Raw genomic sequence first — 22,301 nt, 5'->3', positions numbered from 1 at the left:
ATGAAAAAAGGGAGAATATTTCGATGACATCCATCATGCTTGACCACTGAGATTCAGTTTTACTTCCTTTAACACATCAATTCGCATTCAGTGTTACTCTATGTTCTATTCATGTAGGCAGCTGAATTCTGCGCCACTCAAGACTGACAGCAAAACGTCGAGCTCATTGTTGTAAATGGCCAGTAAATTAATGCTGACCAAGTACAAGGGAATTCGCCTTGGTTGAAAAACCAGTGGAGATTTGTAATCGTCGAATCGCATTTGTTGTTTGGATCGCAACATAGTGTCCGCTTCGATTGTTTCTTCCTTCCAGCTGGACGGCGACAGACAGTTCGCTGTTTTTTTTCTTGAGACGGGGGGGGGGGGGGGGGGGGGGGGGGGGGGGGTGTCGCACGGTTTGGTTTGGTTTGGTTTGTGGGGTTTAACGTCCCAAAGCGACTCAGGCTATGAGAGACGCCGTAGTGGAGGGCTCCGGAAATTTCAACCATCTGGGATTCTTTAACCACCATAGTGACACTCAAAAATCTGCCAGAAGAACCTATTTTGTACCCTTATGCTCGAAGAGGACATCTAACCACAGACTCTTCGACAGCATATTTCGTGACTAACCTTGTAACCAGTTCACGTAACCTAGCCAGCCCGATTTTAGGCGTGTCGCAAACTTATCTCAGTTATATAAAGCCTGTTGGAATGCACTGTACAATTTCGCACTTCTTTTCTTTTCTTTTTTTAGCATTTTACTTTGCATGTCACTGCTACTTATGTATATTAAGGATTATAAAGTGCAACTCTTGCGCGCATCCTAGCCATGTTTTTTCCCGGTGCACCACTTTCTTTTTTACCCTCTTTAAGTTTCTAGGACTAGAATTTGTCTATTTCTTTATTCGGAGGGGGTAGGGCGATCACGCAGGAAACGATTGCCTTAATGCATGTCCATTTATGATATAGCCCTTGCTTGGCTATTGCTCTTCTGTTCTAAGTTAACAGCAAGAAATTTGTTTCCTGACTGCTTCGGGTGAGAAGAAAAATGAGGTAGTCGGGTGGCTGATGACTTGTCCGTAACAAAGCAGACTTGCACTTCGCATTTTATATATGAAAATTTTTGAGGAAAACGCATGAAAGCAAAACCAACAAAAGCTCATCGCCAAAACTTACCTTCTTGCCGCGCCTCGAAATCTAATAATCAGTTTTTTTTGTTTGCTTTTTTCATGAGCGCACAGCTAGAGTTATTCGACCACAAATGGGCCGAGAGCCTGTTTCTGGCATGTGTTGCTCCTATCGTGATGGCTATTAAGTGAAAGTCGCTGGAGGTAAGTGCGACGCGCAGGAAATTAACTTCGGGGTAGCAGCCAAGACAACTTTCGAGATAAGCGGCGATGAAGCACTCAGGAACGTCGTTATGGATTACGCTTTAAATTTTTGCATAGCAAATGACTGGCTGGATCTGGCGCCTGTGGAAGCGCTTAGGAAGGGGTCGTTTCTTTGTAATGACTTTGCGATACTGCTATCTTGAATGTTTGTTTTAAATATTGTTTCCTTATAGTCTTTGGGTCCAATGAGCCATGAACTCAGGAAATGGGTCTCTAAGGAAATTAGGAAGATGGGGCCGTTTCATCGGGTTCTGAAAGTGCGATTTGTTTTGTTGTTTATTGCTTTGTAAAAAAAAAATTGTACCATATGCTTCGTGTAGCCAATACCTTACAGATAGGGTGTTCTTATGAGACTCCGTCATTTCCCGCCTGATCACCTTGCTCTTTTGTGAGATTCCATGACATGTGCGGCAGCGTATATGCTTGGTCTTTTGCAGCCTATGCATGTTGGTTTAAATCGAAAGAAAAGGCATATCAGAACACTGAGAACTGATTAGAGCCCACTGTTCACTTTCAAGCAGCTTTGCACCAAAGCAGGTCTGAGAGGATCGAAACACGGTTCATGTGAGCAGGCATCAACAAGGCATTGTGTACAGGCATCAAATATAAAACAAAAAATAACAACGCCGAACAGAAGTAATATGACGGTTATATCTTAACTGTATTGCCGTAACCTTATATGAAACCGTATGTGAGTAATTTAGCTTGTTGCCACGTTCTTAAAACCAAGATAGTTCACACAGTTGAATGGGAGATAAGATTTAAATTGAATCGATCGGAACGGAAAATCCTGCGGCGCCACACCTGAAATTTACCTCCTGTGAAACACAGATACTCTCTTGGCTAAAGATGGGAGTGTCCTATGAACACGCTTGACTTGTTTCTGGAAAAAAAAAAAAAGAAAAAAAGTTCGGCACCCTGTGGTGCGTTGTGAACTGAAAAGTGTGGGCACCATATTGTGTTTCGCTTAAGGTGTATGGGTTTATAAGCTACTGCCTTCGGTCGCTGAGAAATTTCACACCTCTCAATCGGCATAGCTTGTAGCGAGACACTTACAGCGTAATCTCGCTGCTCCCATTGCAAACATCAAATCCATCTGGTTCCGACCATTTGACCTTGAACTCTCGCGTTGTGAAGCAAGTATCGTCTCCTTCATTCTCCAAATGATTTTTCTCGGCAAGCTAGGTACTGCGCATGCGCTGTTGTTGTCTGCGCCTGGTCACAGCTGCGCAGCAAAAAAAAAAAAAATAATAATAATAATAATAAACGCGACTGGGTTTTGAATCCGCGCCAGACCGAACAGATTAGTTTCAGTGGCCTATGCTTGAGAGCGCCATGCTATCGTTGCTTTTCTTTTTTTTATAGCTAATTTCAACATTCAAATCAATACAGGTTATCAAAAATACGACATATGGCAGATACAGTTTAGGCAACACGGCTGCAGCTTATCACGCCTCGTGTAAAACAGCAGCACACTCTCGCGCTGTGCACCAAACGTCGTCGTCATCGTCGTGTTCCAACTGCAACATACATAGTTTAAGAATCGTTAGGCTCACCTACTTCCCAGACAACTCATGGCTGAGCCCTCCCTTGACGCGTGGAACGAAGTAAAGGCCAGCGACGAAACTGACATCCAATCCCTAGCCAGGCTATGTGTCTATGTCGCCCGGGTTTTCCATGGTCTCGGAGGGGCGAGGGGCGCGCTGACCACGTCCCCTACCCACACTTTTCCTTTCCACAGTAAACATGTCGGCCGTGTTTGAGCGGTTACGTGCCACGAGCAGCACCCAGAGTGCGTCGCACGAGTAATTTTATTTTTATTCGGGATTGAAACGTTTAGCGTAAAGAGTTCCATAACTTTATTACTCTTTTTGAATAGTAAAAAGCGAAAAAATGCACTTTCTGGGTTTTTTGTTCCTGGCTTGCACGTCCGCCTAGAATTGCTGGGTACTCTTAAGACGAAGGTAAATCCACTTTTTTTTTTGCTTTTTATAAATTTATTTTCTTCGCAAGTCTGTCAAATGTTACTAGTTAATATATTTTTCCCCTTCGTAAGTAATACGTGCGAAGTTCGATTTTTTTTTTTCTTTACCATTAGCAACACAATGACCTAATGCAAAATTCCGTCAACATATGGGTGAATGAATTTCAATACATGCACTGTCCAGAAAAACAAAATGCCGCTTTCACGCGGCAAGACGAGAATTAAGCAATCCTGTTGCACAAGATGGTCTGCGTACAGAGAATGAGGCAAAGCTCCTACCCTACCATGGTTTTATGGCGTTGTCCGTGCCAAAGGGGCAGGCTTCCTGGCGGTCAGCACAAGTGTCGCAATATGCTGAAGCGAAACGATGTGTGTACGGTGCTAATCAATATATCCTCGTTCCATTAGAGCGTTATCAATTGAAACTGCAGCACTTTTTTTGAAACAGAGAAGATAAATGGTTGATGATGCGAAAGCGAAAGCTTTCTTCTCGTACTGGTTTTTATCATTGCTTAAGCGTTAAAAATAAACACAGTAAATTATAAACAAAATAAACGGACGAGCGTTTGCGAGAACACCTAGACAAAAATAGCCTAGAGTTGCTGAGTGCTCTCCAGACGTTTCGTGCGTCACGTTTCTTTGTGTCTTCAGCTTCAAGGGGATAGTTTACATAACGCGATAATAGCAAGTGAACTGTTCACTGGTTGTTGCTGCCAATTTCTGCCGAACAAATAAACGCGCTTTAAAAGGGTTGCTGGATTAGGAATAAACTGCGTCGGCTGGTTTTTGTCAAGGACTCTTTTATAGATAACACAGTTCAATAGCTTGGGTAATTCCCTTTCTACGCCTGGGACACCGTTTGAATGTGGCCAAAATGTGAACTATATGTAACAGTGTAAGTCCGAGCGTCCTAGCGATATGTTGTACACAATACACTAGGGATTTCAGGTAAATGTAGACCATCTTTAAATAAAAAAGAAAGAAAGAAGACGGGAGTGTGCGATCACATTGAAAGCTCTGTGCTGCTAAATGTCTGGTCTATAGGTCTTAAACGTTTTGGTTAGTTCGCGAGAGATAATTGATTAGTAAGTGCTAATTAGTAGATCATCTTTGAAGATTCACGTAACCAGCTGCTGGATTACGTCTCCCGCCTAGCGCATGCGCAAAACGACATCGATGTGAGCAATCCAGAAAAAGAAGGCTTTTGTTCCCTGAGACGCGTCTCGGAACGCTGATGTGACGCCGCCGTCGAGTGGAAACATTTTTTAATTATTGCGTGAGTTACAACTTAAGCCCTGCAACAGAAGAAATTTCTCGTAAGCGGTAGCTTCGTGTAAACTTATCAGTGAACAGTTTTTAGAATAGACATTTCTGCGTTGCCAGTTTGTTCGTGAAGTTAACGACTTATTATTTACTAAAAATAATGATTGGAAAGCGAAAAAATACTACAGATTAGGCCGGGCGAATGTGAAAAGAACTGTGTTAGTTTCTGTGAGGAAAATAAAAGATTTCCTTTTTTAACCTTTGTTAGATTTATGTAACACACTGTTTAGCAAGTGTTTCAAGAAAGCTAGTCACTAACCTTTAAATATACACCTTTGTAGACATGACGAAGACTTCTGCGGCATAATTGTAGCAGTGTTGGCACACATCATAAAGGAGGGAAATGGTGTTGTTTGATGATCATGTTAACTGATTCGTGATAATTAACTTTTTAACTAGTACAGTGGGACGTCTTGATTCATTTAGATATTTTGTAGCCGTTGGAAATTTCTCTCTCTCTCTCTCTCTCTCTCTATATATATATATATATATATATATAACACATTCATCAGCGAACAGCCGGATAGATGATGTGACGAGATCACGAAGATCATTATTATGAATTAGAAAGAGGAGAGGTTCTAGCACAGATTCTTGAGGAACGCCCGATGTTAGTGAAGAAAGATTCGAGTTACGGTCATTAGCTGTCACATATTGGGTGCGGCCACCCAAACAATATTCAATATATCTTAATACGTCGTTATCTAGGTTGAGTTTACAATCGTACTAAGTTTTAAGGACAGAAGAGGATGAGACATGGTGCCCAAGGCCTTAGCAAAATCAATGAAAATGCAATCAACGAGCGAGGAACGATACAGAGCTGCAAAAAAGTCATTAGTAAAAGCCATTAATTGTGTTTCACAGGAGTGATTACGTCGAAAACCACGCTGATTGGTGTAAAAAAGGAATTAGACCCATGGTGATTCAGAATGGCAGAATAGATAATATGTTCAAGTGATTTGCACAGAATAGACGTTAATGAAATTGGTCTGTAATTTAAGGGACAGCGAACATCACCAGACTTGACCACCGGAACCACCTTGCCCACCTTTCAGTCGTCAGGGAGTGTGCCGCACTGCAAAGATCGAGTAAAAATCTATGATAACATAAGTGAAGAATAAGTAATGGTGTTTTTCAACAACTTGTTGCTTTTACCGTCAATGCCTGCGGATTATGACATTTTAGCATTATAAGTAAGTTTGGAACTCTCCTCCCAGTCAATGGTGATAACATTCATCAATGGGAAGCCTAGGGAAGATATGTCAGGAAGGCTAGCCGGTGTAGCTCTCTTGAAACATGAATAAAAGATATGGTTTAATAACGTGCAACATTGTTAGGATGGGACCAGACCACCTGAAAGGTAACTTTTCAGTACGGTATATATTTTTTGGCATTCACGTAAAGAATAGACTAGAACTTGCGCTGGTTGGTAGTCAGTAATCTAGACAAGGTATCTTGAAAAAAAAAAATTTCGCTTTGCAATGGAAAGAGAGTTTCTATATTGCTATGCCACATCACGATAAGCGTTCCATCTCTCACTAGAGCCACATACAGTACAGCGACGAAAAATGCGTTTTTTTTTTCTTATTTAGCAGTCGGTTTAATAAAATGTTGAGTCATGGCGAACGCCTATTGCACTTTATTCTGCGAAGATTGATGTACGTTTCAGTATGGGCTTTTAATTTGTCTTTAAAGAGAGACCAGTTATCATGCAGTAAACGTTGCCAAAATCTGGGGAAGAACACGCACAAATTTTCTAGTTCATTGTCAATTGCAGAATAATTTTCTTTTTATGTAATCCCGAATTATTTTATGACGTTTGATAATATGAGGTGATTGAGACGGCATAGTGAAAGTGTTAATTGAATGGTAGTCCTGAGAGAAATGTGAGAGATGAAACTGAATTGGGGCTAGTTGTTAAAACCAGGTCTGATATGTAGGCAGTTGATGCTATTACGCGAGTTGACTCTTTTACTAGCTGAGAAGAGTTGAACGTTGAGCATACGTGGATGAAGACTAGTGATTCTGACTAACAGTAGGGTAGGCTTCCGTCCATGATATGGCTGAAGAATCAAAGTCGCCCAAAAGAAAAATTGGAGCTCTTGGAAACGTTAGAACCATTTTGTTAACACAGTCATAAACGTCATCACAAAAACTGCTTGCTGATTTCGGCGGTCGATAACAGACACAAGAAACGGTATTTTTATGGTTTACCTCGATACACGTGCAAAGAAAGTCAAGCTCCGATGGTATGAAGACGTCCTAAGAAAATAAATCATCCGCAACCGCGATCAACATCCCGCCACCCGAATTCCCGGGAGGGTTTTGTCTATAAACAGTGTAATGCCGCTCACAATGAAACAATTCCGTATCACCAATTCTGCCTGACAACCAAGTTTCAGTTAGAATACTCACGTCCGCAGTAGACGTGTCTATCAGGGACGTAAAGGCGTCCCGTTAGTTCAAAAGGCGCCTTATATTCGTGCAAAGGAATCTGAGGTGTACACTGTGTGTCAGCGGCCGCTGATCCCTAAGGGCCAAGTACAGGCGATTTGGAAGAGGCTGCTGCGTCATGGGCTCCTGATGGTGCTTGCCGAGTGGACTCAATTTCGCACACACGATCAGATTGTGAACAATAAATGTAGCATTTTTTGCACGTATAGTTTGTTGTAACACAAATTATACAACGAACCGGTGCCTTTCCCAAATTCTGTAAGCTTTTTCGCGATTCATTTTGAAGGTAGCGCAAAAAACGAGGACCAAGGAGTAGAAGGACACCCAACGCCCAACTTTCAACCTTACTACATTTTCGCGATTGTCTAGTCACCTTACAGAAATATTCTTGAACAGAGACGTGGGTGTATTTTAGTTTCGACTTCTGCGATGTGATGTTGTCCTTTGTCTTGGGGGAGACAAATTTAACAAATATTGGGCTTGTTTTGGCTGCTACGAAAGGCCCTAACCTATGTGCGCGTGAGATTGCCTCATGACTCAGATGCAAAGAGAGGGTATTCGTTAACAATGAACGTACTTTTTGTCCGGTTTGGGCCCAAGTCTCATCTGGTTCATTCTGAAATCCATAGAAAGTTAAATTATCTCGGTGTGGCCTATCTTCATACTCATCGATCCGAGACTGGATCATAGCAGTCTGACCTTGAACAGCTTCCGTGACCGCCTGGTTAAGTTCCGCAGTATCAAGGAGCCCATCCGGCGAGTCGACTCTGGTCTCAAATGCTGCTCGGTTCACGGAGATATCGGAAACACGTTCTTCGAGAATTTTCGATTAGCTTTCACCTCATTAAGTGCCGACATTACGTCTGCATGACGTTATTCCATTGTACTTGCCAAGGATTTCATGGCCGCTAGTATTTCGCTATTGGTGTTGTCACTGTCATTCACTGGAGGGCCAGGGTTGAGTGAGTTCGTCTCCCGATATCGAAAGTAACATTGCTACATCCCCGCATTTAGCACACAAGAATGACAAAACTTGTGGGCATGAGATGAGCAGCAAGCGCCTATTTCTTGTGCGTTTAGGGAAAATGGAATAAGAGGGACGAGCCTAGGTAACCAAAAAGAATGGTTTAAGCGGCGTCTGCATCCTTGCTGCTATCCAATGCCCAAAAGGGGTATGGTCGATTGATTGATTGATTGATTGATTGATTGATTGATTGATTGATTGATCGATCGATCGATCGACTGAGTTTTACCTAGAAAAGGAATGTGATTTGGCTATGAAGCCCACTGTAAGGTGTTCGAAAAGGGTATCGATGACCAGAAATTTTTTTACCATGCATGGAAATCTGCATACACGAATGTTTTGTATATATTCCGCGTCAATATAAATACGGATGCCGCTGTTAGAATCGAACGCTCAGAATCGCGAGATCCGCGGCCGGATGCAATGTCACCAATGACAGTGGGTTTATTATTTATTTATTTATTTATTTATTTATTTATTTATTTATTTATTTATTTATTTATTTATTTATTTATTTATTTATTTATTTATTTATCTATGGCGCCAAGTATCATTAGAGTGCTATACATAAAAACAAAACATAACATAAACAGTAGCAGCCACGGAAACAAGTCAACATTGCATCTCAAAAAGCAAGAACAAAACAAAACAAATAAAAACAAATCTCAGAGCACCACACGTCTGAAATGATTATTATAGCGCAGAAAAGAAAACATTATTAGCAATGTCTGAAGAAAAAAAAAAAAGAAAAAAAAAAAGAAGATGCGTCGTTGGTGGGCTCTTAGTTCAAAAAGCCGGCTCCGGTTGCAATCGCCATGCTTTGGACACCGCCAGATGCACAATAAATGCTCTCGGAGCCGAATAATAAATCATTCGGCAAAAGCTCATATAAGTGCTACTCCCTCATCTCCCTTCCTCATCTTGAACGTCGCGTCCCGGCTTTTCGGTCTGCTATTAACATCTGCCTTCGTTTTGCATAGCACTATATCTCCTCCTACACGGAACACGCTTATAGGTTCGATTGTAGCTCACCGGGAACGAGATCAACCTTTGTACCGTATGACCTGCCTTCATCCTGGAAATATGGCTGCAGGAGAAAAAAAAAAGCCTAAATGTAAACGGAACTGCCAACGTTGCCTACCTTCACGCTCAATAGATTTCTATATTCATCAAAGGTATGTGGAAAGCCAATACTGCGAACTCGCCCCTTGGTCAATAGGGCCCGCACCCGTTCTGGGCGTTGGAAAAAAAAAAAAAAAAAAAAAAAAAAAAAAAAAAAAAGGTTTCTCGCATGCTGCTGAGATTCTAGGTTCTGGCGCGAGACGAATTGTGTTTACGCGGAACGCGCTTAACCGGAATTGCTGCAGAGTGAGCCCTGCTGAGCTTGACCTTCTAGCCTGTGGTGCAACCATCGATTTGTTAGCCGCGCTCATCGATTTCTTACCGGTTTCTTTGTTTCTTCTTTCCCTTCGCAGGTGCTGCCCGCGAGCCGGAACGATAGGGTGAGTGTCTTCGGATTTAGCAACACGTCCTAACTGGGTCTGGGGTTTATACCGTTGCACGAGACCGCCCGCTGGAAGGCTCAAGAGAATGCAATGAACCAAAGCATAGTCGGAGAAAATCGGTCTCTCGATGTATAGTATGTTACAGTGTAGTATGTAAAGGGGACGCTGTTTCACCAGGTCTGGTAATATCTTTGGGCAAGTTGAGAGCCAGGCAACGGCCTCTCCTCGATATGACGAATTGCGCCAGTTCAACGTTTTTAAGCTGCGTTAAATGTCCTCGTGTGCGACGCGTTGCATAACCACTCTGAGCGAAAACGAATGCTTAATAAAGGAACTGCATGCCATGCGTGCTCGCACTAACCTATGGGGAAAAAAGCATAAATATCCCACTCGCAGAATGATTACAAGTTCGTTGCTGGCTGTAATCGGGCGGTCATTAATACGTAATTTGCCTCCAGGCATTGCGTCATATCTATTCAACGCTTACAAGAAAGGCGCTTTCAGCTCTCGCAACGAATGTCTCTTCCCTGCCTGGAGCGAATCACGGAATGAAATCTCGCAATACCCTCAAGACTTCATTATGACCTAGTAATGTGCACTGCCGGCATCATCTCAACAAGAATCGCGCTGAGCAAGCAGGATTCTAACGCTGCAGATTAGTGTCAAATTCTCTTCGGATACGGTTTGTGCGTGTCGTTTGTTTCAGCGGAGGCTGCTAGTAATAATAAAGCGCAATTACTGAGATTAAAAGATGGATTATTCTGCAAAATAACGTCAGAAATGGTGGACGAAAGAGTATCGGGGATACCTGCTACTAGTAAACTGCTCAAAATGAAACTTAACCACATGCACATAACTTTAGTAGAATGTATTCTTCTTAAAATACATTTTAGACCATAGGCTAAAAGGTTCACCACGAGATATCTGCCTACGGCTGCTAAGTAATTTATAATAGAATTTCTCCGCGACGTTGCTTCGGTTTCATGGACCGAACATTATCCTTGAGGTGGAGGGTTTGTTTACGTCATGCTAAGCACGAAAACAAAAATGGAATCTGTTATTATTTGTTATCATTCCAGCTATGAAAGCAAGCTTGTGTAATCGTTGTGTTAAATTAAATGCTCGTGTCAGTGATCTTATTGCTCTTTGTTTCGTGCCTCGCGGCACTCATGAAGTCTCTACATCTCACAGCAAAAGTGCGGTTAATGAAACGTAAACTAAAGCAGCATCAACAACAAATTAAGTTATCACTATATAGCGGTTCTAGGTGAACAGCGCGTGGTGACTGTGGGCCGTGTAATGAAATTATGGAAAGTGGAGTTAAGTCCCAAAGTGACTCGGGCTAGGAGGTACTCAGTAGGTTAGCCCCCGAGTCTGCATTCTTGTGGATCACATGAACGAAGAAAACACAAATTAAAATTATACGTCTATGATTCTTTGTTCATAACGTGTCACATGGTTACAGCAGATATTTAATTGGCTGAGGTACGACCAAGCTATTTTTAAAATTCTATGACCTCTTCTCTGGCTCCGAAGTCCAATAATTCCGCCTGTCCTGATGTACTGAACAGCAATGAAGATGTGGAAAAACGAATGCGGCTGATGATTTGAAAAAATGAACTTTTGGTTTTTAGTCAATTTTTTCAATTATACAAAAAGTCTCAACGACCTGCGCAGCTACGCTGTTTGCATGCCACCCCACCGGTTAAAATAAACAAAGAAAATATACTTGTATACCTGAAAGAATGCATTTTTAAATAATACTTCAGGTCATGGCTGAAGTAGCTGATGCAGCACATGTAACTAGGTAAGACGCTCATGTTATAACGTAATATATTCATGCTTTTGTATTTAGTTGTTTTGAGCAGTGCAAATCTAGCGTTGACGCTGAATATAGCCTTCGAGGAAGCAAGATATTAGAGGTCTTTTTCGTACAGTAAGCGGGCTTGTTCGATACATATACCATAGTGAGCAGTGTTCGCAATCTAGATAATTAACAAGATCTGTGAGTTGTGCAAACCCCTTCCCTGTAAACCCAGTGCGCTTCGGTTAACATTTTGTTTCATGACATTTCGTGTAGCAGGTTTAACAGAGCGCGAGCGTTCGCACCTGCTTTCGTGGTTGATAAGTTTCCCGGTAAATTGGATAATCATATTATTAAATACACATATCTTCAAGTTTTTTCTAGCTTTCCTCCAGAGTAGATTGTCGGTGGCGGATTTATCTACGATGTCCTTGACTCAGAATTCGATCTTTATTCGTAATGTTAAATATATATATATATATATATATATATATATATATATATATGCCCACAACGAGTATTGTCCCGTTGTATATCAAGCGGTTCGAGCACATAATCCGAAGGGTCGAAGGGACACAAACTCTTGACGTATTCCACGTGGCTTGACAAAAACACAGTAACACTCTAACGTTCCTATCAATAAAATAAAAAAGTAAAAATTAGCGCGGATGTCGAATTTTTGTTTTCTCAACAGGCCATAAATTGGGTGTCCCGATTACACATGGTGTATACTTATTGGAAAGAAGTATTACGCTTAGAACTTGCCACACCTAGGCTCGTCCATTTCATAGGCATGAGAGGACCGGCTTGTTTGCGTAGTCCTACATGAACATGATTGATTACAAGCTTCCTGATAGATCGTGACGACGGCGAATTATCCTTATAAGTTTTAAAGCCATTCATGGTCATTTTCAACCTGCCTCTCCGTTCTGCTGCGTGTATATTTCAGGAGGCACACCCTTTCTGACGCGGACGCTGGAACGAACCCATTGGACTATTGGGCAAATGGCTTGCAGCCTCGCCTGAAGCGAAAGGTTCTAGCGAATTACTGTCAATATTTCTTTTTTTTTTTACGTTTTTGATTTCCCTTTCCGTGAGCTCAGAGTAGCACGATTAAGAGCTTGACATGCAAACTAGCGAATTTTTACATTCTAGGCAAATATTGAGGGGGCCGTGCGATGCGATGTTTCCAGCAGTACGCACTAAAAAGCTTTTAGGCGCAGCGTAAAGGCTGCTAGGCAGTCATTACGGAATTCAATCGCTCTTGAAAGGAAAGGAAACAAGCAATCGCAAATGCGAGGAGTGTACCATTTCCTAGTTTTTGTATGTTTGACTCGCTGGCCTCACTTATGAGTTATAATAGGGGAGTAAATATTCAGTGACATCCACCCAAGCGCAGTCATACGGCTACAAAGAAAAGCTACACAGCTTTCTCAGAAACTTCGTGGTTAGAGAAAAATTCGTCCTGATCCGTGGATCGAACCCGGCACCACCGCCTATCCGGGGCAGTCGCTGTATGGACTGAGCTAACCAGGACTGCTAGCAAGTCAGATGGTAGGGCGAGAGCGAATTGATCTATAACTCGAAGTTGGAATGGTGTTGGTCAAATATTTATGGGAATCCCCCAAAGTGGAGAAGGTCAGATGGTAGGGCGAGAGCGAATTGATCTATAACTCGAAGTGGGAATGGTGTTGTGAAGTGGGAATGCGCTTGAGTGGATGTCACTGAGCATTTACTGCCATATTAGAAATCCTCTCCACCTTGGGGGATTCGCCTAAATATTTGACCAACACTTATGAGTTATGCATCCCAGAAGCGAACTTGACGGTCGCCTTTTAACGGAAGTGAACTCAGATTTCGAAAGTCCCTTGTTATAGTCGCTGTTTTAAGTGAATGCGGTAAAAGAGGAGCGTGTGAACGCGTGTCTTACTGCTAAAGGTGGTGCGGAAGGCGATACTTTCTCTCAATAAGAACATAATGAAACGCACCTAAATGCATTGTACACGGAAAGATACTCGGAATGTTGACCAGAGGAACGCAGACCTCATAGCACACGAAGTCTCAAGAACGAAGGCCTCCCCAACTACTCCTTTCTTTCATCCCCGCGCACTCTTTCCATCCTGACATCCTCTTTAAGGAAGAGTAGACATGACCTTGTGAATTAGACAAATCGCTACCCTCTACAGCATCGATAATATGCCGCATGCAGAATGATGATATTAATAAAAAGCATTCCACGGTTCGCGTATTTCATTCAAGCTTGCTTCAAGGAGCGACCCGAAACGGTGCTTACCTTCGTCGTACAGCTGTCACAAGACTTATCAGTTGGCCCTAAGTCTTTTAGCTGCGGTGCGTACAAGGTACTCCAAAATTGATGTTCTGTAGGCATTTATTCATACGTGGAAACATTTCATGACGCTCGTCATACGACAAGTGTCATGAAATGTTTCAGCGTACGGTGTCTTGGTAGATATGCCTTTCGATTTGAGCTCCGCCAGGGTGGCTCGGTGGTTAGAGCGGTCGACTGTTCGGCCCGAGCACGCGAATTCGACCCTGGCCGAGACTGCCGCGCTTTGACGGAGATGATACGCAAGCTTCCGGGAACTGTGCGACGTCAGAGAATAGTCAAGAACCCAAATTACGGATTGAATGCGTAGCCTTCATCTGTGGCCTTCCTTATAGGCGATGTCGCTTTCGGCCGTCAGACCCCATATACCACACCATATTCTTCTTCTTCTTCTTCTTGCTTGATATATGGCACATACCCACGAAGGGGGATTGGCCAGGGTTCAGTGTGGACTGCCAAATGTCCTACACAAACTGAATTAGTGCATTAAATTAATTGTCAACTAAGCAAAAACATAAGATTTAAGATCACAAAATTGATTGAAAGGAAAAATACGAAGCAAAAATTTGCAAGTTTGTAAATTTGGAATACAATTAGCAAGGGAATCTGTCCGTAGCTGTGATGTAGTTATGTAGGTACTGACAAATTTGAGGCGCACTCGTACCGAAGGAGAGTAGAAGCGGGACCGACAGCGTAAATCCCTTTCAAAGAGCTTTTTAACAAAGAAAGAAAAAGGTAGCTTTAATTGGCAAGGACTGTATCGCAGAATGTTTCTTCCTTCTATTTTTGCAAACTGTTGACGATTACATATCGAGAGATGTCTTCATCTCTTCGATGCTACTGAACGGAAGCTTGCTTCGCGACTCTGATGTGATGAATGGCTTGCGGCGAAACAGACGTTGCGCAATAACGTTTTGTGTGCATATAGCGATTTATCGCTGCATAACTGTTTGGCGCGGAGCTCACCAAGTCAACGGAGTACTAGCGGCGAGCTCTGTGGGAGCTTTGAATGCATGAAATCGGCCTGAATTAAACTGGCAGTTACGGAACGACCCCTATTTTGTTGTTACTATAGGCTCGTCAAGCGCTGTTGTCGACTCATTACGGTCTCTAATGCAAAGGCCAAAAGTATTACAAAATATGACGTAATGACTAATGGATTCTTACTTTGACGCAACGCTGGTGGGTCTTGACGACTGCGCTTTAATTTGTCTGGTTCGCTGTTTTTGCGCAGGTGATAGTCTCGGAGGTACAGATTGTTGCCGATGCCCATTATGTGTGCATTTTCTCGGAGATTATATTTATGCGTTGCAGTTCACTGTGCGCACAGTCGATGACAAGATGTTTTAGTCGCCGTGTCACGCTTTTGATTTTCGAGATGAACGCATAATTATTCGTGTGGTAAGGATCCCACCGATTCATTTACGTATCTGACGATGAAAGAAAAACGCGTATTTGCCGTCACCAGTTTTTATTCGAGCGGTTTTCATTTCAATTTAATGCTTGCTTTCTAGTGCCGAAGGCGCCCGTCAGCTTTCTTCTAATGCGAGATGAGAAGTTGCAAAATGAAAAAAAAAAGAAAAATCCACGAGGCGTGCACAAAATGCCCATTAATGTTAATTTTCATGTACCGCTTTGGTCCAACACTGAACACTTAAAGGAAATTCATACTTGTAAAGCAACTACGTCACAATACCTGACGAAGAGAAGAAGGTGCTTGATATGGCGCTAAGCAGTTTGATTGCGTAATCTAATGGCTGACCGGAAAACAAAAATATTAAATGCTTTTTGAGCACAATCGTTTACTGGGTACATGCGAATATGCGTTTGTAATGGCGGAAAAAAAAAAAGAGGGCAGTGCTTAAACATAAGTACGAATTAGGTTTCACTCAGTGTCAACCAGCACCGCAGTTTAAGGACATTGGAAAACGCCCAGGTGTCCGTTCACAACAGGGGCTCAGCATAGAACGTCGGCTCGGCACGAGAACACGTGCCGAGCCACGGGAACACGTGTCGTCAGACCACGCCAAGCGTAGCGCTGAACACATTTCTCCACTACAACCCAGGGAAAGGGTGAGGACAGAAAGCCGAGGCTGAAACTACACTTTCAGATTCCGGTGTTCTGATGAGCTGTGGGCTTGCGCATTACCGTGTTGAACTGATTCACGGCGGGGTCGTGTCGTATCTTTCTATTCAAAGGAATTTGTTGCGATCGCCGTGTCCACTGGCGGTGAACCTCTTGGCCGCGACCTTAGCTTCTGCGACGGCGACTCTGTCGAGCGATGGGTGCCGATGTCGCAACGGGAAGCAGCGCTCCTCGAGCGGGAAGGCCATCAGGCCGGTGGGTCTTTCGAACGCTCTCTCTAGCGTGAAGGCTGCCGAAAATAGGGCGGCGCAATTTCCGGCCCCCACTGTCACCTGGGAAATAACGTCACATTATTCCCTTTTTCTTTTTTTTGTTCGTAGTGACGCCTGCCGATCACGTAAGACAACCCGCCTCTTAAAGTACTTTAGTAGCTCTCCATCATCGCCACTGAAAAAATAAAATAACGCAACATCCCTAGTCGTAAAGCCGACAAACGTGGCTTACGCATCAGCCTTGAAAACGGCTATAACCTTACCGCAGGGATGACGGCAACCGCCGCTGTTGCCGTAGATATAAGTGCCTGCAGTAAGCTCCCTATGTAGACTGGAGAGCGCGGGCAAGCGTCCCCGGGATTGCTCGTTGGCGGAATAAATTGGAGCGCTCTCGTGTCTCCCCTGCGGCTTCACAGCGACGGTGCTCTTTCCATGGGCGCCCTGGTTAAGCTCGAGTGGCGCAAGTTGGACAGGATTTCAGGCTCGGTGCGAGAGAGTTGTAGCGCTGAAGCACTTGTGCGGGCTGGAGTACTTGGTTAAATGAAATTCTTCCCATTTTGGGTTTCGATGTTGCAGAACTTATTCGGACTTTCTGCAGCGCACGTGCCGTCCTTAAATACGAGCTAAAAATGAAAACTCATTTAAATCATGGTGAGTTTGACTCAGCAAAAGTGTTTTCGCCGAGGGTATGTTGATGTCGATGGGGGCAAGCGAGTTGTGGTAGTTGGGCGGGTGAATCGAGCCCTCCTGAACGTCGCACTAATTTAACTTTACACAGATGGTAAGCAACTCGTTTCATAGCTTGGACACAATGTTCGTTTTGCTTTCGGTTAGCGAATGTTCATTTAGCCCCAACTTGCCTTCCTTGTCGCGACTAATAGCTTAAGGCACTGGAATGCTTAGCGATATTTGCGCTTGCTGTTTACTGCTACCTTACCCTGAAAGACGCGCTGCATATTCTTATCGAAAGACTGGCCGTCTGGGCGAGTGAGTTAGAGTCTGTGAGTCGGTCTACCAATAAGTGTTTATCGCAATTGACTACTGTAGCATTGCATTTCGCGTTGCTTCTGCATTCCCTCTAATGCAACGTACAACTTTCACTGGACGGTGGTTATTCCCACGTTTGGTGCTGCACATCGAAATATATTGAATAGCCGTTTCCTTGTTTCGGATTATCGCTTCGGTGATAGTGTCGTCATTGTGCCAGCCAAAGAAAGATGGAGGATTCTTCAGCTCAGCTGGAATGGTGCTACCTAGCGATAGTTTGTCACTATACCAGCCGTTGACGACATCCGATGAACCCGATTATTCGCGTGCAGCATCTGCTTCGTGTGCGGGGTTCACCGGTCAGTGACCAGTGAAGTTCATCAAGCCATGAATCCTGACCAGACAGCATGCCGTCGAACCATCGACAATACTAGGTCTGTGATGTGAACTGACCCTGAATACTGCAGCGGAAACGCATTCCCTCACCAGAACGGTAATCGGCACCAGCCAGCACCTCTTACTTCAATCTACTAATTAACCTCCGGTCTTCAGTCCCCATGCAGCAGCTGTGAAGCAACTGACCATGGCGGCAGTCAGACCTGTAACAGAGCGGAGGGTGCTAAGAACATCTGGCCTTGGACGGGCAGCCATTGGAGTCTGAACCTGGCAGAGTTTTACGCTACAACTTTATCGAATGAGGCTTGTCTATCAGTAGATTGTTCGGCAAAGTAGCGGCCATTACGTGGGATTTCGTGGGGCTTAGTGGGGGTAGGAAAATAGGTGAACCATATAGCACATGGCTAAATGTCTATCCGAATGTCTAAATATAGTTGGGCTTATGCGCGCAAGTTCTGCACAGACACTGTATAAGGCGCACTTCTCTTTGAAATCACACTTGGGGTCAAACGGCGGGCGATATTGCCTTTGTTTTTATGTATGCCCGAATGAAAGGTATTCAACATTCACTTACTTTTTTATCTTTTTTACTGCAGCTAGAACGTACAATTACGAGAATATTAGTTACTTGTCTTTTCAGTTTTCTCAGTCGCATGAAGATCATCATCATCACTAACATTTGAGAATTTTTTGCGGTGAATTGGTGCTGAGAACTGCACTAAAATGTGAGAATACCAGGCAATAAGAACATCGATAGCAGGCGCGCATAATTTCACAGACTCCTGAGCTTTATTCGCGCTGTTAAAACTGCAGATTTAAACCTAAACACAAAAGTGGTGCTTGTTTGGCTTGTAGAATCACCGTCTATTTTCGATTCTGTAATTTGAATGAGCGGAATGTTGGGCATAGCGAAAACATTATTATGCATATATCCGAAGTGTTACACAGTGAAGCGTTCTTATGCGTAGGTCTGTATGAGAACCCGCCGCTTGCAGAGACTCTATCTTCGCTCGTGTTCAATTCCTTCTTTTATGACAATCTATTTATTGATATTGCGTATATCGAGTGAAAATTGTCGTATGTGTGCATTGGCTCAATATGTTCGTTCCGTTCTTTCACCTTTGGTTTTCCTCATTTTTCCATTTCTTTCTTGTGCGGTGCCAAGAAAACGCACGAGTAAGGGTCTCCGTCATTTCCTGACCTTTCAGCCTCCCCAATTAAAAATGAATATTTTCTTTTTCTTCATCCTTATCGACTGTCCTGGACCCGCAGCCATCGGAGACATCGATTGACTCGTGTTACTCTTATCTCAAGGAAATCACCATTAGGAAAGCTCAGCCGTGCACCTCATTATCTCATTTCTAACATACCCAAGATGGAAACGCAAACTTGAGAAATGGCATCGCAATTCCTCGCCTCTCCCCAGCCTCGCTTTTTTTATTTATTTATTTATTTATACAAGTACCTGCAGCGCCCAGGGGCATTATAGCAGGGGGGGGGGCAATAACGGAAAAAAATACCTAAAATGAGCATGTTACAATACCGAAAGTACACAGTAAAGCACATTTGTTTAACAATAAAAAGAACAACACTGAAAATGTGAGTGCGAGAAACAGGTTTAAAAGGGTGGAAAGCTACTACGACAAATTGGACGCCAGGAAAGACTGAAAATGTTTACCTGTTTTACATTGTGCTATGCTCTTAGGAAGACTATTCCAAAGTGAAGAAGTGTGAGGAAAAAAGGAATTACGGAACACATCAGTTCGACATCGCGTTACAAGAACTTTCAGCTTATGGTCGCAGCGTTCAGAGATAAAATGTGGAGGTAGAATGTACAAGCTCTTGTTTATTCCCGTAAGATCAGAGTATATTTGGTAAAAAAGTTCTAATTTTGCGGTTAGTCTCCGGTGAGCCAATGTTTTCCATCTAAGGTTTTCTTTAATTAATTGCTCAGGGTTGAGGCGTGTTTTTCTCTTGTCCGAGAAAAATGACCGCTGCCGTTCCGTGACGCTTCCACGAAGGCTGCTTCGCGCTTTCATCAGACCGCCAGGCGCCGCCCCTGTGCCACTCTGTGTCGCTGGCTGCCGATGGGCGCCGGCTTCAGCTTGCAGGGGCTCTGCAGGAATGATCCGTATTAATGGCGAGAGTCTGTTGTTTTCCGTCGCGGACGAGGAGCATCATTAATAAAACGAGAGGCGGCGCCGAGGACACCCCCTCGACGAACGCTCACGAAGTCAAGAATATGCTAAGGAAAAGGAGGAGGATGTCCGACAAACGCTTTGCGAATAAACTAAAATTTTACCCTCTCACATATTGGGAGTAATGAGTTCATGGGGCTATTTATTACATCGCAAGTGGAGAGCCCCCTTCGTACGAACGCTGTCTTTCACCAAAGCGTTATACTGTCGTTCCGTACTCCGCCACTGAAAGCGATTCAGATGTCCAAAGTTTTGCATAGTGGCCCTGACTTCCTATTCATGATCAGTACAACTTGGGTGCGAGTACCAGCAGCTCCTCAGGTATACGGCTGATACAGTGATAGCACTTCACCTGTCGGATCTGTGATGAGGACGAAGAAGCCGGACGTGTGTCTGGTCTCCAACTGTCAAGTTTTATTAGGCGGCTCGTACCGCGGGAAATAGCTCCGACCTCCGAGAGGGGTGCTACAGTACTCCCCCTCTCTTCCTTAGACCGAGACAGAAGTGGGGTGGTCAAGCGAGGGCCTCGTAGTTGTACGGACCGCGAGCCGGAATCCGAGCGTCCGAGAACACCTGGATGAATGTGACGGAACAACCAGGAAACGCTCCTCGTTGGGACCGCGGCAGCAGGCGTTAGTAATGAACTTCCACGGCAACTCTGGTCCACTTGGGAACTTATGACATGGTGGATAATTAGGGGACGATCCGTCGAGCTGTCTAGTTTAGGTGGAGTACACGAGTAGGCTAACTTAAGAGGCCGCGAAACTGGTTTAAGGAAATGGTGATCGTGCAATGATGCTCCGTGGCTGACACTTCTCAGGTGAGGCAGAGTTGCGGAAGACTTGGTGCTGGAGAAGCTGAGAGCGTGCCGTGGGCGCAGTACCAGCCTCGGTCATGATGAAAGGACTGTACTGGGCCCCGTAATGGCTCAGTACAGCAGCCACCAGGTCGTTGTGCGGCTTATATTTTCGAGGTCCTGTATGTTTGAGATTGGGCGCAGATGTGCAACAAAATAAGTCAATTTTTACGGATTAGTTGGTTATAGTGCCCAAGAACAAAGGGGCTATTAGTATTGCTGTAGCCACGTGCCGACACCGCTTGAGTGTTACAGCAGATCGGGCCAGGTCACTATCGCGGTGTGAAAGCTGGTAAGGGCGTGGGGTCTAGGGCTGTCGATTGCGTGGTCGCCAGCGCAGTATCAGGTTGTGATGCGTCGCCGTTGCCGACGTCAGGAATGGTGGGCAAGCCAGTGGCCTCCACGGAAGAGATCCAAGAAACGGGATAACCAAAACCGCAGCAGACATAGGACAGAGGAAGGCGACGACACAAGGAGGTACTTGGAACCGTTGCAAGTATCGCCTTGTGTCGTAGTCTCCCTCTGTTCTGTGTCTGCTGCTGTTTTTAATATCCCGATGTCTTATCAACTAGCACTTATTATGTCAAAGAAACGGTTGGAAGGGTCGCACTCGATCTGTACTGTGTTTAATTTTTTTTTTTTTTTTTTTTTTTTTGGGGGGGGGGGGGGGGGGGATAGCGTGTCTTGCACCATAAAATTGTTACCGACAAATACGTGCAGAACGAGCCGGTTTCTCTAAACAAGTCTAGTACTTCATGGATCACTGCCTTGTCGTGGCGGAGGGGCTTGCGAAACTCGATGAAGTCGTGAGCTCTGCTGTGTAGGGCCACCCAAGATAGACAGGTCACGGCAGAGAGTTCTGACAAAATGTGATTCACTGGAGAAGGTAATGGCAACACACTCCAGTATTTCCTGCCAAGAAAACCCTATGGCCAGTCACAATACCATTAATGATATGGCGCCGGAAGATGAGCCCCCCAGGTTGGAAGGCGTCCCACATGTTACTGGGGATGAACAAAGGGCGATTCCTAGTAGCTCCAGGACGAATGAAGCGGCTGGGCTAAAGCCAAAAGGACGCTCAGTTGTGGATGTGTCGGGAAGCGACCGGAAAGTCCGATGCTGCAAGGAGATATATCACATAGCAACATGGAATGTAAGATCTATGACGCAAGGTAAACTGGATATCGTCAAGCGAGAAATGGACAGATTGAACATTGATATCTTGGGTATCAGCGAGCTCAAGTGGACCGGAATGGGAGAATTTAACTCCGGCGACCATTACGTCTTTTATTGTGGGCACGAATCCAAGAGAAGGAATGGGGTCGCTCTCATAGTAAACAGAAGAATGGGCAAAGCAGTGCTAGGGTACAACCCCAAAAACGACCGAATGATGTCACTTCGGATCCAAGGTCACCCTTTGAACATAACAGTTTTCCAAGTCTATGCACCGACCACTACTGCTGAAGAAGCTGACGTTGAGAGATTTTATGCGGACCTACAATGCCTTTTAGATCGCACCCCATCATCAGACGTCGTTTTTCTCATAGGAAACTGGAATGCTAAGGTGGGGAGTGAAGAAATAACTGTAATTACAGGCAAGTTCCGTCTTGGTGAGCCAAATGAAGCTGGGCAGAGGCTAGTAGAGTTTTGTCAAGAAAACAACCTGACTATAGCGAATACTCATTTTCAACAGCA

General features: G+C 44.1%; 1 protein-coding gene across 3 annotated transcripts in view; it reads left to right on the top strand.

Moving 5' to 3' along the window:
* The window catches only part of Dgk (diacyl glycerol kinase 1), a 523,491-nt gene that overhangs the window by 237,462 nt on the left and 263,728 nt on the right, over window positions 1-22,301 (top strand). For all 3 annotated transcript variants that reach the window (XM_084606564.1, XM_084606561.1, XM_084606562.1), the window contains one exon: window positions 9,631-9,657. The gene's annotated coding sequence lies outside the window, so the exon portion shown is untranslated. The remainder of the gene's footprint in view (window positions 1-9,630; window positions 9,658-22,301) is intronic.

This window comes from Amblyomma maculatum, chromosome 6, assembly GCF_055883805.1.
Source record: "Amblyomma maculatum isolate TAMU_Amacu chromosome 6, ASM5588380v1, whole genome shotgun sequence".
Classification (NCBI taxonomy): Eukaryota; Metazoa; Arthropoda; class Arachnida; order Ixodida; family Ixodidae; genus Amblyomma; species Amblyomma maculatum.
This window is presented reverse-complemented; position numbering and strand designations above follow the sequence as displayed.